At 40.9% G+C, this 15,501-nt stretch overlaps 1 protein-coding gene across 1 annotated transcript in view; it reads right to left on the reverse strand.

Moving 5' to 3' along the window:
• The window catches only part of gse1b (Gse1 coiled-coil protein b), a 184,622-nt gene that overhangs the window by 152,907 nt on the left and 16,214 nt on the right, over window positions 1–15,501 (reverse strand).

The raw sequence follows: 15,501 nt of genomic DNA on the forward strand, positions 1-15,501 counted from the left end.
TGTACGAGTTGAGGATCATTGACGGCCTCTGCTTCGCTGTGGGTAATCTGTCACTGCCTCGTTACTGACCACAGGAATCGTCTCAGTAAGATAAGAAAACAAGAAGAGATGTGGTGATGGAGGGGAAAAAAGAGGCCCTGCATATTATAATTTCCATAATGGGAATCAGTTTGATGAAGATGAAACTGATGTGTATCTCACTTTATATTAATACTGATCGGCCTGCGTGCCTCGGAGCTCAGCAGGAGCAGCTCGTTGAAAAATGGGCTTCAATTAAGATTCAACAGTTACTTAAAGAAAAATTTAAGGATGCAAGAGTATTATAATGCAAAAGGAAAAACAATGTTTTACTGTGTTATATAGTTTTTACATAAGTACCATGCATTGCAAGTACTTTTGTAAAAAAACATGCATTTGAACTTCATTTTACTTGAGCAAGTAGAATATGGCTCAGGCGATACACCTGTCTACATGTCTGCTTTGTTCAGTCATTAAACAAAACAATCGCAAAATCATGTTCAACATAACACCAAAAAACATTTTTTTAATATTATTTTTTTCATCTCAATCATCAAAATAGAAAAAAAAATGTGGTTCACTGAAATTATTTCTAAATGAAGAAATTCTATGTGCAGACACATCCCTCTGTCTGCACCCATATGCATCACGGCTGTATGCATAGACATCAAGTAGAAACTATAATCACAAACCCGGGAGGTGAGGGTGATCCGCTGGAGCCATAATGAGGGAATACTGTTGTTATGAGGCACTCTACAGCTCTGATTACAGCCGCGGTGTACAGTTTCTGGGGTTGGAGTAAACACATGAGAGCACCGCTGTTGTGGGGATTTGACAGTATGCATGCAAACACACATGCACACACACAGGTGACAAAGCAACACAGCCGGAACATGAACAACACGACGCTGTCAAGTGTGTAAGCTTAGTAGGCTGCAGCCCAACACTCACTACTTTCCCCGCTTACCTTCTGTCTGCCTTAAAAGACAAAGCGTGGCCCTGCTGCCCTCAGCTCATTAGCAGTGGCAGAAAAGGAGGTAAACAACCTATATGCAAACATATTTACATGCTGCTTTCGTCTTTTATGTATGACATCCTTTGGATCTTTGTGTAGATTTGCATTCGGCAGTAGGGAAAAGATGGTAATCCAAATGCTTACATTAAAAAAAAAAATAACAGATTGAAAATAAATTATGCAAACTATTCTGTACTAAACTAGTCACTCCAAAAAACCAGCAATGCCAAAATACTGATGCAATTAAATATGTTGTTGAACTGCAATATGGCTTCCTTTTAGTGCCAGTCAGGGCCTTTAGAGCGATTTGACTGCCACGGGGGATTACTCCAGTTCTCCTCTCAATCTCATCACTGAACACGCTATAAGAAAGCCACTACATTGTGTGTGAGAGTGTTTGTGTGCGGTGCTGCACGAGTTTACAAAGCCTATGCGTTAATATGCGCACGCATATACACTCAGGGGTGATATTAGTTAATCATAGCCTTCACTCAGCATAAATAAAGACCAATTACTGCGCTTCCCTATGGGCCCTTCACTATTAGCACACTAAAGACCCCAAAGAGTGCTGCTCCACAGCTAATACAGCCTTAGTGCAGGAGTCAGTCAGCTGAATCACAATGATAAGAAGTAGACAAGGACAACACTTGCGGGATTTTAAGTGTCATAACGAAAATAATTTCAATATTAAAGTGCAAGTAAATGTAGCTACAATTTATTGGTCTAGCACAACTAAAAGGTTTTCTTTGAAGGACAATTAAAGAGATTTCACAGAATAATAAAGTCTTAATTGGTTGCCTGCAACAATGCGCATGCATGACTTTACACTTGTAAATAGTCCTTTCATTTGTTCTTTCAGCCCTGATAGAATGAATTCATTCTGTCAGCTGGGTTTAAACTTCTCTAAAAAAGTCAGCATACAGTACTATTGTAGACAATAAATAACGTTTTCTAACATATTCTAACAAAACAAAACAAAAAAACAAAACATTAACAGCACTTAACGTCTGAAAATACTAATGTGTGTCTGCATGGATCTGGACATGTAGTTGTACATATTCAGCCCATCATTGGGTCAGTGGAACCAAATCGATCTACTCAGATTTGCCTGTGGATATGCCTTATAGGCAGGTACACATTAGGTACTCTTTTTCCCACTGTTGGGTTTATTCAAACATCTATAAATAATATATTTGAAAACAAATTTTCAAATTGCCAATTTTTTTGACAGCAGTATTTTTTTGTGGGGCTTTGACTGCTGTGACAGTCAGTCAAAGACCAGCAATCTGTGGCCAAAGAAAAAAACAAAAACACTAGGCGAGATATGGGTCATATGGGCAGTTTCCCGGTGCGGCATTAAACCGGTGGCTCATAAGACCTAGATAAAAAAATAGAACCAATCTGTCTCCTCTGTGTAGAACTGTACCGCATTTCCTCGCACCTCAGATTTGAGATGACTTTCTTCACTCTGACTGGGCAGCGACAGCACTGTGAGGCCTATGTGATTAATTTTCATCATCTCCTTCATCCCAATACATACCAGAAAATATCATGATAAAATGATGTGTCCGTATAGCCCATCACTAGCACAAACTGCATTCGAGAAGTCAGAATGGTATGAATTTTCCAACGGCACAGTAAGGAACAGGATTTATTATTTAGCAACAAACTTTACAATCCACAACTTTATTGTGTTACACTTACATGCTTAAGCTAGAAAATCACGCAGAAAACATATTAGTAGCACTATGAACATGCGGATGTCATTCTTGCTTAATGCTTCTTAGCATTCCAGCATCAGAAAGAGCCAAACGATCAGCTAATAGCATTCAGCACAAGCTGGCTCCCTGTTGTCCAGCATGCTCTGTGTAATTTACATTAAAAACAAATGAAATGGGCTAACCCAGAGGACACTGCATTACAACACACCCTAAGCAAAACCTGCTCTTTAGCTTCCGCTACTCATCTTTTGCACATTCAGCTGGCAGCTTTTGTAATGTGATATTCATCGAGTTAAACAAATATAAACACAGGTAACCAAACACTCGAACGCACCCGCCACATCCCTTCTAGTCCTATACGTTTTGTGGGTGTCTTCTACGTGCGTCAACATTGCTGCTGCAATGACACGCTTCGCAGCACACGCACGAAAAACAAAGCATGCACACATATACAGTGAATCCTCGCTGGCAGCCACTCATCACTGGAGAGGCCAACCTAATTTGGAGGACAGGCTCCTCTTTGCCTGCTGGGGAGGCAGCAGGGATTATGAGCCTTTATACACACTAATCTAGTTTAGCCACCCTGGGAGTGGGAATGTGTTTATGTGTAATACTGGGATGTGAGTGAGTGTGAAAGAGAGCGGAAGGATATAGAATAGAGAAAAAGAAATGGGTAAAAAGCAGAAATATAGAATAATGGAGTGCATGGTAACTGAGTGTTTTTTTTTTGTTGTTTTTTTTATTAATTTGAAAATGATGAGCAGCAGTTTGTAACTGTGTGTGTTCTTGCTTGTCTAAACACTCTGTGCAAGCAGAGATATGAAGGCTCAAAAACTGGTGGCGATGTGGCTGAGCTGCTTGTCCTCCAGTGACTGTTGGGGAAAAAACACACACACACACACACACACACACACACACACACACACACACACACACACACACACACACACACACACACACACACACAGGAACACACACACACAGGAACACACACACAGCACACATAAACAAACAGTGGTGTTAGTGATACACAAGCAAGCATAGCCCCTACTGCCATAATCCAACGAACAGCAGTGTTTGATGTTGATGCTCGTGTTAGAGGAAGATATTTGGGGCTGCAGGAGTCTGTGTTAAATTGAGGCCTGGGAGGTCAGAGGTCAATCCTGCTGCAAGCAAACATCTGCAGTCCCAGGTGCTGCCTGAATTGGACTGACAGCTGGTTTGAACATGTGCACGTTCATGTTGACATACAGACACAATGCTGACCGGACAGTTTCCAAACCTGCCTGGTCTGTGTTAGCTCACTGTTTAAGAGGTATCTAAACAGAGCTGTTTGTATTTTCCTTTACTGGCAGCGCCTCTGTATATGCAAGAGTGTTGCATGAGTTATCGAAAAGCATCAATGCATTCCAGAGTTCAAAACACAGGATACAGAGCTCATGGCCAAACCCGAGCCGAGACAACTCTGGGAAAAGATGAATGGATTGGGTGAAAGAGGAATTGAGAGTTGGTAGAAAGCGAGGACCACAGATTCTACAAGCTACATGTCTGCGTGTGTCAGTGTGTGTGTGTGCACTGCTTTGAGTAATTACAGACTTGCCTGGTGTGTGGAGCCGAAAGTCTACCACAACAGAGCCTGAGTGATGACACCATACACCACATGCATCTATGTAAAAACATACATCCACACACACAAGCACACCACACCAATTATCATACAAAGCGTTTAAACAGCCGCTCTTTGTGCCCACTCTTAAAACCACACATATTGTACTTTCTGTGCACACTTTTTAAGTAGTTCTGAATGACTCAAGCTGTTGCACAAGTAGGCTCATTTGGAAACACATAAATGGATATGCAAACATAAACAGAGACAGAAAAGCCTCTGGGTGTAATTCATATAAAATCTGTTTGAAAAAGTACCTGGACCCACACCCTTATTGCACACCGTCTGTCTCTAATTTTATTTTATTAAGAGGAGATCCAGATCTCCTTATTTGCATCCAGATAATTCCTCCACTGAATGGAGCATTGCCACCATCTGGTGGCTAATGATGTAATTACAAACTAAAAAGAGGTTCTCTGTCTGACAAAAACCGTTAGATTTCTTAGACAAATTATAACAGCATTATTATTCCAAAATCATTTTGTAATAAAAGCATAAGCAGGACTACGTAATAATATTTAGTCTTCGAGCAAGAAGGAAATCAAGTGGGGAATCTTTCCAGACAGTGGTCATTTGGAACAAATCAAACAATAATGGCTGACGCCGTTTTTTTTTTTTTTAATGTCTGGAATCCATCACAAGATCCCAAATCTGTTCTCTCGCTAGATATTTGTCATTCACGTGGCACCTCTGGACAGAATGTACAACAACGAGCATAGAGACAGAAAAAAGGAGAGATGAAAGTACACACACAGAAGAAGAAATAAAGAAAGAGGATTACGTTTATCTAACATCAGCATCAAAATATGAAACACGCTACCCGAACCAAATGCACTAGGGAACGAGCTGGGTGTTACTCATTAAATGTATTGATTTTAAAGCTGCTGATTTTCTGTCATTTCTTAATGAAACCCACCCATTTTGGCACATAAATACAGATTTGACAGTCTCTTGCAAAAGTTTTGCAAGAGACTGTCAAAAACATTTTTTTTATTTCAATGTGTTTCATTAGGGTTTTGCATGATAAATCAACATAGAGTTTTGTAACACTGCGAAGTCGATGGAAAAAGAAATCAGGTCTATATGAATTTTGACAAAGCAGATTTTCTTTATCTTGTATTTATAGAGCCATTTGTCTTCAACACTAACCAACTTCCCTATCCCTGCTGAAGAGAGGCATGACACTTGCCTCTATTGTGGTAAAAAAAAAAAAAAATGGGGCAAGATTTAATTTTTGGAAATCAGAGTAGAAAAGTACCAAATAGCAAAGTAACAAAAATGTACACCCGCCACATTGGTTCAATACAAATGAAGTTGGGTCAACTATTTTTTTCTTATTGTTGACAATCAGGTGATTGTTAATGTATTAGTATGATTGAGACTCAGTTAAATGCACAGAAGCAGTTATGTGCAAATGTCTTAAATTGCCACTGATTCTTGTTTCCCAGGGGAAGCCAGACTTTCTTGTAAACTTGTAAATTAATCTTGTGGGATATTTATTTCTAAGTTAATCAGATCTTCAAAAGTTGAGTCACTTTTTTTTCCATTCAATAAATAAATTGTCACTTATTGGGTCTTCAACACAAGTGTATTTGCTTTTTTATCACCTCTTTATTTATTTTAGTCTGCAACACAAATCTTCATTCGGGTTCACCAAAATATTACACCGGTTCTCTGATTTGATCCATGAGGAAATTTTCCTAGTTTGCATATCGATATATCATTAGCTATTATTAGTCATAAAATTGTTGTATTCAAACAAAAAGACTGAACAGCCAACCAACCAATCAACCAAAAAAAAAAAAAAAAGAAAACAAACAGAAAAAACACTTATTACAGCATTTCTAAGAGGATTTGTGATCAGAAGTAAAAGACGTGAAAATCCATACAAGTCAACTCCAAAGTTGTTAAGGTAGAACATCTGTGAAAAAGAGAGAGGGGTGAGGAGGAGGGAAAGAGGAAGGTCAGGGTTAAACAGAGAGAGAAACAGAGAGAGGAGAGGAAGGAAAGAGGAAAAGAGCAGATCAAGGCATGAGAGCTTTGTGCTCCCTCTCTTGGCAACACTGCAGCTGTGTGTGTGTGTGTGTGTGTGCCGTTGTATGTGTGCGGGCACGCTCTCGCTCTCTCCCTCTCACACACACACACGCACTCCCACACACAAGCTTGTGTTTCTGGCAGACCCAGACTAGGCATTAAAATTATTGGTGCCGCCAGCGTGCCGCGGCCCCTGCTGAAAAGGAGGGAGGTGAGCAGGGAGGGCAGAGGGAGGAGGGAAGAAGGAGGGGGACTCACCAAGTGCTAATCAGAAACATGTGTGTGTGGCCGACGCAGCTCTGAACAGCTGTTCCCATGCTGAGGGCCTGGCCACCACACACAAACCACTCACACAAAAACACACACACACACACCACACATTTCCTGTAAAGCCATACAGGTATAATTATTTAGCAGCTAACATAATCACAAGCACTGCTTGCACACATATATATGATATATATTATAATATATATATATGTATATTTATAGTGGTGTGTGTGCATGTGCATATGTGTGTATAATTTAGCAAGTTCATTTTTAAGGGCGAGAGCATCTTTCCTTAAGATATATGCAAAAAGAAATGTTTAATGGGGGACTGAGGCTGAAGAAGGGATATGCAAAAATGATTAAGTGTGGGACAGTAAGAGATCTGTGGAAATGGCATGTACTTTTCCCCCTCCACACACACACGCACACTCACGCACCAATACGGGACAACAGGAACAGCCTGCAAGCAGAGGGAGGAAGAGCTTATATTTATTCTATCAATGGAGGGAGGAAGAGCCTTCCACTTTTCAACCCATCCCATGGGTTACACACACTTACACACACGTACATGCACACAATCACCACACTCTAAAACAAAAAGAAGAAAAACCCATCCTTACTTTCCTGGTTTAGTATTTGCTTGCTTGCAACAGCACAACGTTTGCATCACTGAACCTCTGACGAGCGCACTCCAAAGAGAGCACTTTGTTTTTCTTGCGCTGTGTAACAAGGCAGAACTGTGATGTGCCCTTTCAAAAACGGTCCCTTTGTAGGGTGCGGGGAAGTGGAGGAATGTCAGGAATCTACCCAGAGGACGCAGAGTCTGTGCGGTCAACCATCTTTATATCTCTATAACCCAACAGATGCCAGTCTAACCAAAAAAATAACACGACTGCGGAGCTAACCAGAGGAATAAGTTATTTGGCTAGTTTTGTATTCTTCTAGACCTGTTCAGTTCATCTTTTCCTATGTGGTCCCTGATGACTTTAATGTGATAACTTCACACACAAAAGCTATGTGCCTCCGCCCTGGGTTTAGTGAGACACAGTGAGAGTGCTGACTTTGAGAGGGATCTTTTAAAATACTTTTTGCCTGTCTGATAAGGTGTGTTCAAACAGTCCTCAGGTAGGTAGAGGAGCCGCCGTTTCTTCCCTGCTTTGGATTTTACAGCTAAGTTACCAAACTTAACCAGTCACACTTTTCAACTGTGTGTTTGCTAATCTCGTAAAATCTTTCTCCCATATTTTAGGAAAAACATAACATAAAATGAAATACTCTAGGAGTGTCCTCAAATTGTCAGTTATTCATTTGCTTTATTTAGAAAATAAGACTGCTTTCACTTTCAGATTCAAGAACTCAGCACACTCATGTGAGTAATGACAAAGTGGTTCATTTTGTCTATATTTATGATTTAATCTTTCTCTGGTCGGTCATTTAATTCAAACACTCCTGTTTGTAACTTTGCTTCACTTGCTGTCCCAGGTTTGTTTGTGGAAGCATCAGGTTGGCGTTTACATCTAAGCATGTCTTTTAGTAAAAACTAACACTTCTGGACCATCGGATGACTGCGAATGCTTCTTTTGTTTCAAGGTACATTCCTAATAAATGATTTATTTTTCACTCACCATTGTTTTTCCCTATTAGACGTTAAAGCCTGAGCAGGTGTATGGGAGGGGCCAGCCCAGCATTTCCTGTTTAAATGGCTGCATGATGTCACTGATTGCATCACCGAGTTCTACTAAATGGAGGGTTTTCTTGTTTTTTTTTATATTGCCTTTTCTTTTTAAAGTAACCTTTTGAGTTGTCCCGTATTAAATGTTTTATTTTGCAAACCCTTTAGTTATGTAGATGAGTTTGTAAATTAGATTAATAATCTTATTCCTGTTTCTCTGTTTAGATTTTGTTGTTTGGCTTTACCTGTTCTATTATGGTATGGTCTAATGAACTGTAGGTTTCTTGTCAGTTTGGTATAAGACCAGCACGATTTTAGATGCTGAAGATGAATGTCTGAGCCTAAATAAAGCCAAACAATTACATTTATGAGGAGAACCTGCAACTGGTAGCTGAAGCATTTTTTTGTTTGTTTTTCACCTGTTTTAACCATTTGACTAGACTACCTCACATGAGTAAATCGGTATGGGATTAAATACTGTTTCTATTCATTTATTGCTGGAATATCTAAGTATCAGTTGTGTGAATGCTCTAGCAGTGGTGAACATGTGTTGCATATTAAAGTTTCTTTTTTACATTTCTGAAAAATACATGGCAACCTAACATATTTAGTTATCTCATAACAAATTCCATAGAATTAAATGCATGGCAGGGTAATAATGAAACATTATGAACCTGAGGAACTGTTTCTTCCTATGCCATTGAAGCACAAGAAACATATGCAACTATGTAAAGGGGTATTACTTAGCAGCACAACTCCGGGGTGCAACTCTGCACGATGATGCATGCGTCTGACGTGCACACAGCCTAAACACAACAGCTGAGATAAGCATAAAAAGATTTGCAGGCAATAAAGTCCACTAACAGCCTGGGAACAAATAAAACAAAGCTTTTACCAGTGGGCCTGGGGTTTGCGCGTGTGTGTGTTAAATGGAGGGGATGAAAGAGCTGGCGGTCGAGAGCAAAAATGGCTTTACCAGATACATTGCATAGTGACACCATGTAGTGCTGCTTATGTGTCGCTATACCCCAGTCCTCATTGTCAAGAGACAGGTTCACCTTGCAGCGCAGCTTTTTGGCATCCAGTCAAGAGTGGCATCGAGTTCAGGTCAGAGAGCAGGCAAGAACTATAAATACATTTGCACTCAAACAGAATCACAGACTCGAGTGAGCAGATGAGCATCATTATGGCTTCATTATATAAGACAGAGGATAAAGATAGTATGTGGATGAGGTCAGGCAACATTTCAAGGGACATAATAGTGGTGGTGCCACACTGGAATGAAAAGAGTTGCTTTTAAAGCAAAGAAGAAAAAAAATGACTCAGGCAGATCTGATGGGTGTGGAGACAGAGCGAAACCACACATGTGCTGTATCATGCGCATATGTAAAGCTTTCACATGTCAGCATGCACAAATAAACACAAAAGAGAAAGAAAGCAAGATGTCCGGTGCAGCTTGAGGGCAGAGAGAAGAAAAAAAAAACAGAAGAAAAGAGTGATTGTGTTTGTGAGTTGGATGAGTAAGTCCAGACTCCATAACAGATGCGTCAGACTTGATCCTCTCAGCATAAACACTTTTTTCTTCAGCTTATGAAAATCCTAAGAAGAAACATAAATGTATCGATGGTGTCTGTAATCTTAATAATTTACAAGCAGTCGAACCAAAACTAGATTGTTCATGCAATTAACAAATAGACGACAGTCAATAAGAAAGAATAAGACTCAGAGTGATGAGGTCAGGAGGGGGATTGTTGTGTGTTTCCAGGGGCTCGGTTACAGAGGTCAGCTCAAGCTAGAACTGATCCAGACCTGCATGCTACTGCCAAAGGACCCTGAAAGGTCAAAGGTAAAAGTAACGAGTGTAGCAAAGTCAAACTTGGTATGTTCCAAACGTGCCGAATCGTTCATGTTTGAGGAGGGATCAAGTTGTCTGATGCATTACATACACTAATCAAAAACATTTTATGGATGACCTCATCTTATGAAGAATTTATCATAAAATATGAACTAGTTCACTTTGGGGCTGTGAATTAAAACTCACACATAACTTTGTCTCTGTGAACTGAATATTCACCTTCTTTTAAACTATAATCCCACCTTCTCATGGCATCTTCTCAGAGCTGAAACACCTGCTAGCATCGCCTTAGAAATACATGTTTTGGCTATTTTCAGTGTTACTAAAGATTCACATAGAGAATCTGGTTCTTGCAGTAGAAGTTTTTTTTGGTGTACATATTGTCCTGAGTGAAAATTGTATATATCATAAAAGGTCCTTCACTCCAAAGAGACACACTTTGTAACAACTATCAAAGAGTTGTTTAAACAAGTTACATTTTTATATAAAAGCAAACATAAGAACAACTGTAGCAACATAGCAACCTGGAGGGCAGCAGAAAAAAAACAGCAAAAGCATCTCCATGGGGGGTATAAGGACATTATGCCAAAGAGCGGTTGGTGATGTTAAGGGGTGGTGGGTGGAAAAGGTGGGAGGGAAGAGGAAAGAGAGAGGGGGAGGAAGAAAAACAGGTCCCACAGAGCTACCGTGCAGGCGCCAGTAAAGACAGCAAGGGTGGAAGAGAGGGGAGGAGGAGAAAGACCCTGGTGAAACTCTCAACAGATGCGTGAAGCCCTTGTCAGCATTCCTGCTAGGTAACGCAAGGTCAGGAGCAAGCAGGAAGACAATATGAGGACTATTTGGGCTCCCTGAGCGCCAGATGTGTTTTAATAAGACGGCTGCCCTCCCAGCTAATAAGGTCAGCCTCTGGCTCCAGCCAGACGAGCAAACAAGTAGACTTTTGGCAGGAATTCAGTTCCAGCTTGGCACAGCCTCCCTCCCTGCTTCCTGCCTCACTCTCTTCCCCTCTCCGTCTCCCTCGCTCGCTCTCCTTTGGCTCACACACACACACACGCTCAGAGAGATCGATGGAAGCCGACTCTTTCAGTGCGTATGACTCATGCCGTCTCATACGGCCGCCTTTTATTAGACACTTCCCTTTTTTTCTGAAAGGGGAGAGGGAGAACTGGTGCCTAAAACTGAAAATCCTTTGAGAACATCTGTGCTTGGATTGTGCATGGACACGCACACACTCGCTCATTTCCAGACGCGTGCGTGTACTCAGACAAGCAGAAACACATGATCCGTAAGATTTGACCTGACGAGCAGCTTTCATTGACCACCTTTCATCACTGATTACTGAGAAGCAGCCGTTGGTGGTGAGAGATAAGAAATGAAAAACTAAAATTAGTTTGAAAAATAAACAGTGAACCAATAAATCTGACTCCTCCGGTGGGGGAAATAAAGAAGCAGCACTGGCGCCGGAAACATTGGCTGGCTTCACGCTGAAAGGGAGAAAGACGAGGAGAAGAATAAGGAGGTGGAGGAGGAAGATTTGGAGTTGACAGTAAGAATGAAACTAGACAAGAAAAAAGATTGGGGATCAAGACTGGGAACAAAATGTTCTGTCTCCTTGGGTGGAGGTGTCTCCTGCTCTTTTTAAATCGGGTACAAAGTAAAAATTACTTTAATGAGATGCTCGCTGAAAGAAAGAATGATTTTTCTTTTACGTTGTGCCTTATCCTGGAAACCTATGTACGGTGAGTCTGGTGTTCATATGAAGCCAAATCATATTTCTTCGACAAAAGATTTAAAGTGAGACGTTCAATTGACATTAACTCATAAACACATAGTTCCGAAAATGTTTAGAATTTCATTAATTATTCCATTACAAAAAAGTAGTAGTTTGCAGGGTTTTTTTGATGTGATCCTAGAAACAGGCAGAAGAAAAATACCTTGAGAGTGGTGCCCTGGTATCATGTCTTTTGCTCATTTAGAAAGTTTGTTTTTCAGGATTAACCTACATCCAGCTTCATCCATCCTCCTTTCAACCCTGATCAGCTTTCCTGTCCCTGCAGCGGAAAATAATCCCCAGAGCATGAGGCTGCCACCGCCATGTTTAACAGAGGGGATGGTGCGGTCACGCTGAGTTGCAGAGCAAATTTTCCTGACACCAATAAGGCTTTGCGCATGTTTGCAAAACTGTCTGGGGGGCTTATGGCTTTCTTTTAACAATGACTTTTTTAACACTCTTTCACGAAGGGCAGATTTGGAGAGTGAAGAACTGATAGTTGTCATGTTGACAGATTCTTCTTCTATGCAGCTCCTCCAGAGTTACCATGGGCCTCTTGGGTGTTCATGTTCTCCCAAAGATTTTCTTCTGGGCCCCCGCAGTGGCTCTCAAAGATTTTCTGGGAACCCCTATGGATCACAATGAAATTTCCCCCAAAAAGAAAAGAGAATCAACTGGGCACACACATCGTTCAACCAGACATAAACCTATGCACACATTTTGTTTTCAAACTCCACTAACGTTCATTTCACACTTCAGGTTGCAACAAAACACACTACAAACCATCTTTACATTGAAACACTTTTGTGTAACTGTTTTTATTGTTTTTATTCATCAATACCGCTTCCCGCGCCTCCTCCCCCTGCAATAGCACTGCACCCTCCTAGGGGGCGCACCCCACACTTTGGGAACCACTTGGATAGAGGTTGGACATGTCTTGTTATGTTTGTATGTGACATCCGTTTTTCATGTTCAGATGATAAATTGAAGAGTGCATGACAATGTTTGTTCATTAACAAACCCCTGCAACCTTCATAGAACGGCTGAATTCTGAAAATACTTTGTTGCACTTCAATTTGTTTTGGACTATTAGATCAAATAAGCTAATAATTATTAGGTTGCATAGATTCAAACTCACTTTTAAAATTTTTACTCAGAAAAATATTAAATGGTGGCGAGAGAGGGTGAAAGAGTAAGGATGAAAGTGAGTCAGTTGGTTGTTTAAAACGGAATTTTCTGTCACAAAGTCACAAAGTCGCCTTCAGGTGACACCAGTGGAAAAATATATAGCAAGGTGAATAATATATCTTCACAATAAGAGTACACACACACACACATACACACGTAAAACTATTAAACCGTATTCTATGTAACGCTAGTCAGAATGTTCTCAGATAAGAATCAACTTCTGTCTTTCTCTCTCAGTCTCCGATCCATCGAGGTTAAGCTGACGTCATCCACGGGCTCACACAATTTCACCCCATCAAACACAGAGCCTCTCCTAGTGGTGCCTGCAGTTCTCAAATATTTACCTTAGGACTAAGCTACGCAATACCACACACACAGGAATTCTGCCCCTCTCTCCCCACATGGCCCTCGCTCTCAACTATAACTCCTTTTGACACACACCAGGTGTACACAGGGTCAGTCAGCGGAAATGGACTTCTCTTTCTATTGATTCTACACACTTTGTCCAAACTAGTATTTAAAATTTTAATGGATATGGATATTTTCAACTTGGCAATCCAGACCAAAACATATCCAACAAATCCTAACTCTTTGTTTATTGTTTATAGAGCATTAAACATTTTCCCTGGTCCTTTTGGACTTAAAACCTCCAAATTGTCATAGGCTATAAGATACATTGTGACAGCATCATTACATGAGTCCTTTCCTGTGTTCCCACATTTGTTAGTCATTTTGGTCAGAGAGCTGTCATCAATCATAGGGATCTTCCATAAACCTTCCTGCTGCACACAGGGAACATTTGGTCGGGTGTAATTTGAGATGACCTCATCGCAGCAGGCTTGAGGCTACCAGGTCAGCAGGCCTTATCATTCAGCAGCAGACCCGGTTTCTGCTCTGCTCGCCAAAGTGTGCACAGACACACACACGCCTACACGCAAACACACATGGATATGGCTGTGTTCCCACGGTTGCAACAGGTCTACTGCTTGATGTATAGCAGCTTGTAAAGCGGAGCCGTCAGTCAACTTTAACAACCTATCACAGAGATCCAGCAGTACCATAGCCATGCTTGTGGCCTCAGACCAATGACCGGCTCAGCAACACTCAATAAAAGCAACTCAGACTGCCTGCATAAAGCTGACTCAGCCAAGAGCAGGAAAACAACAGAGAAAGACGCCTTTCATCTATTCTGACAGATCCTCCAGGAGGCTCCGTCCGTCAAAACCTTCTCGTGTGTGTGTGTGTGTGTGTGTGTGTGTGTGTGTGTGTGTGTGTGTGTGTGTGTGTGTGTGTGTGTGGATAGCTTCCACTGTCTCTCTCAGACAATCACAAGCATATGCAGCAACTTTGAACAACTCTGGCACCTGTGGATCTGTGCGTAGTGGGAGCCCATCCAAAGCCAGCTATCAGTCCAACCCCGCACACACATGTTCCACATTGAGTGGAAGTCAAACAGCATCTGATCAGGGCTCAGCCAGCGTCAGTCTGTCTGAGGCTTCAGTCTGTAGAAAATGTTTCGCTTGCTACTCTCCTCGGGGGGGGAGGGAACCAGCAGGTGGACGAAAAAAGGCACTGAGGAACCCCACCTGGTCCGGACCAAAAAGTAGGGCTATCACACGCGTGACAGCAAGGAAAGGAGTTAATATGTGAAACTGTTTTGTTTCCACTGACACAAACATGTTCTTGGCACCAACACACAACAAAATTCATCTAAATAACTTTGGATCGGGATGACACAATCGCTTCAGTTGTTACAAGGTAATTCCATTAGAGGCTCAGCTGCTTACAATACCATTGACTCAGGCATAAAACTTATTAAAAAAAAAGGTAACAAGAGAATGTAAATGATCATTATCATTTGAGTTAGTATGGCATTCGAGAGCAAAATAACAATAAACAGACAATATTTGTTGCAGTACCGGTACACATATTTTAGACTTTGGTTTTCTGCAACTCACACTTGATCGCGATACAAGTACCTATAATGCAGAAACAATTTAACTGAGAATCTGTGGGCTTACAACAAACAAAAAACACAGATTAAACGTTAAAAACATTTTTAGGTTTCCTTCTGCATCACAATAACTTTTACTGATAGGCTGATTTTTTTCATCCTTCCAAAAATCCCAATGAATACATAGAAGTTTGTGGTTTAACACGATGAATGTGAAAACAATTAGGGGATCTAAATGTATATGAGTAAAACATGTAACAATAAAATGATCTTATAACCTTCATGGAGTTTCTTCAAGGATTTCAGAGGGGCATGTTTTGTTGAGTCTCTCTGATGA

The sequence above is a fragment of the Poeciliopsis prolifica genome, unplaced genomic scaffold, assembly GCF_027474105.1.
Source record: "Poeciliopsis prolifica strain line A6 unplaced genomic scaffold, Auburn_PproV2 SCAFFOLD011, whole genome shotgun sequence".
NCBI classification, from domain to species: domain Eukaryota; kingdom Metazoa; phylum Chordata; class Actinopteri; order Cyprinodontiformes; family Poeciliidae; genus Poeciliopsis; species Poeciliopsis prolifica.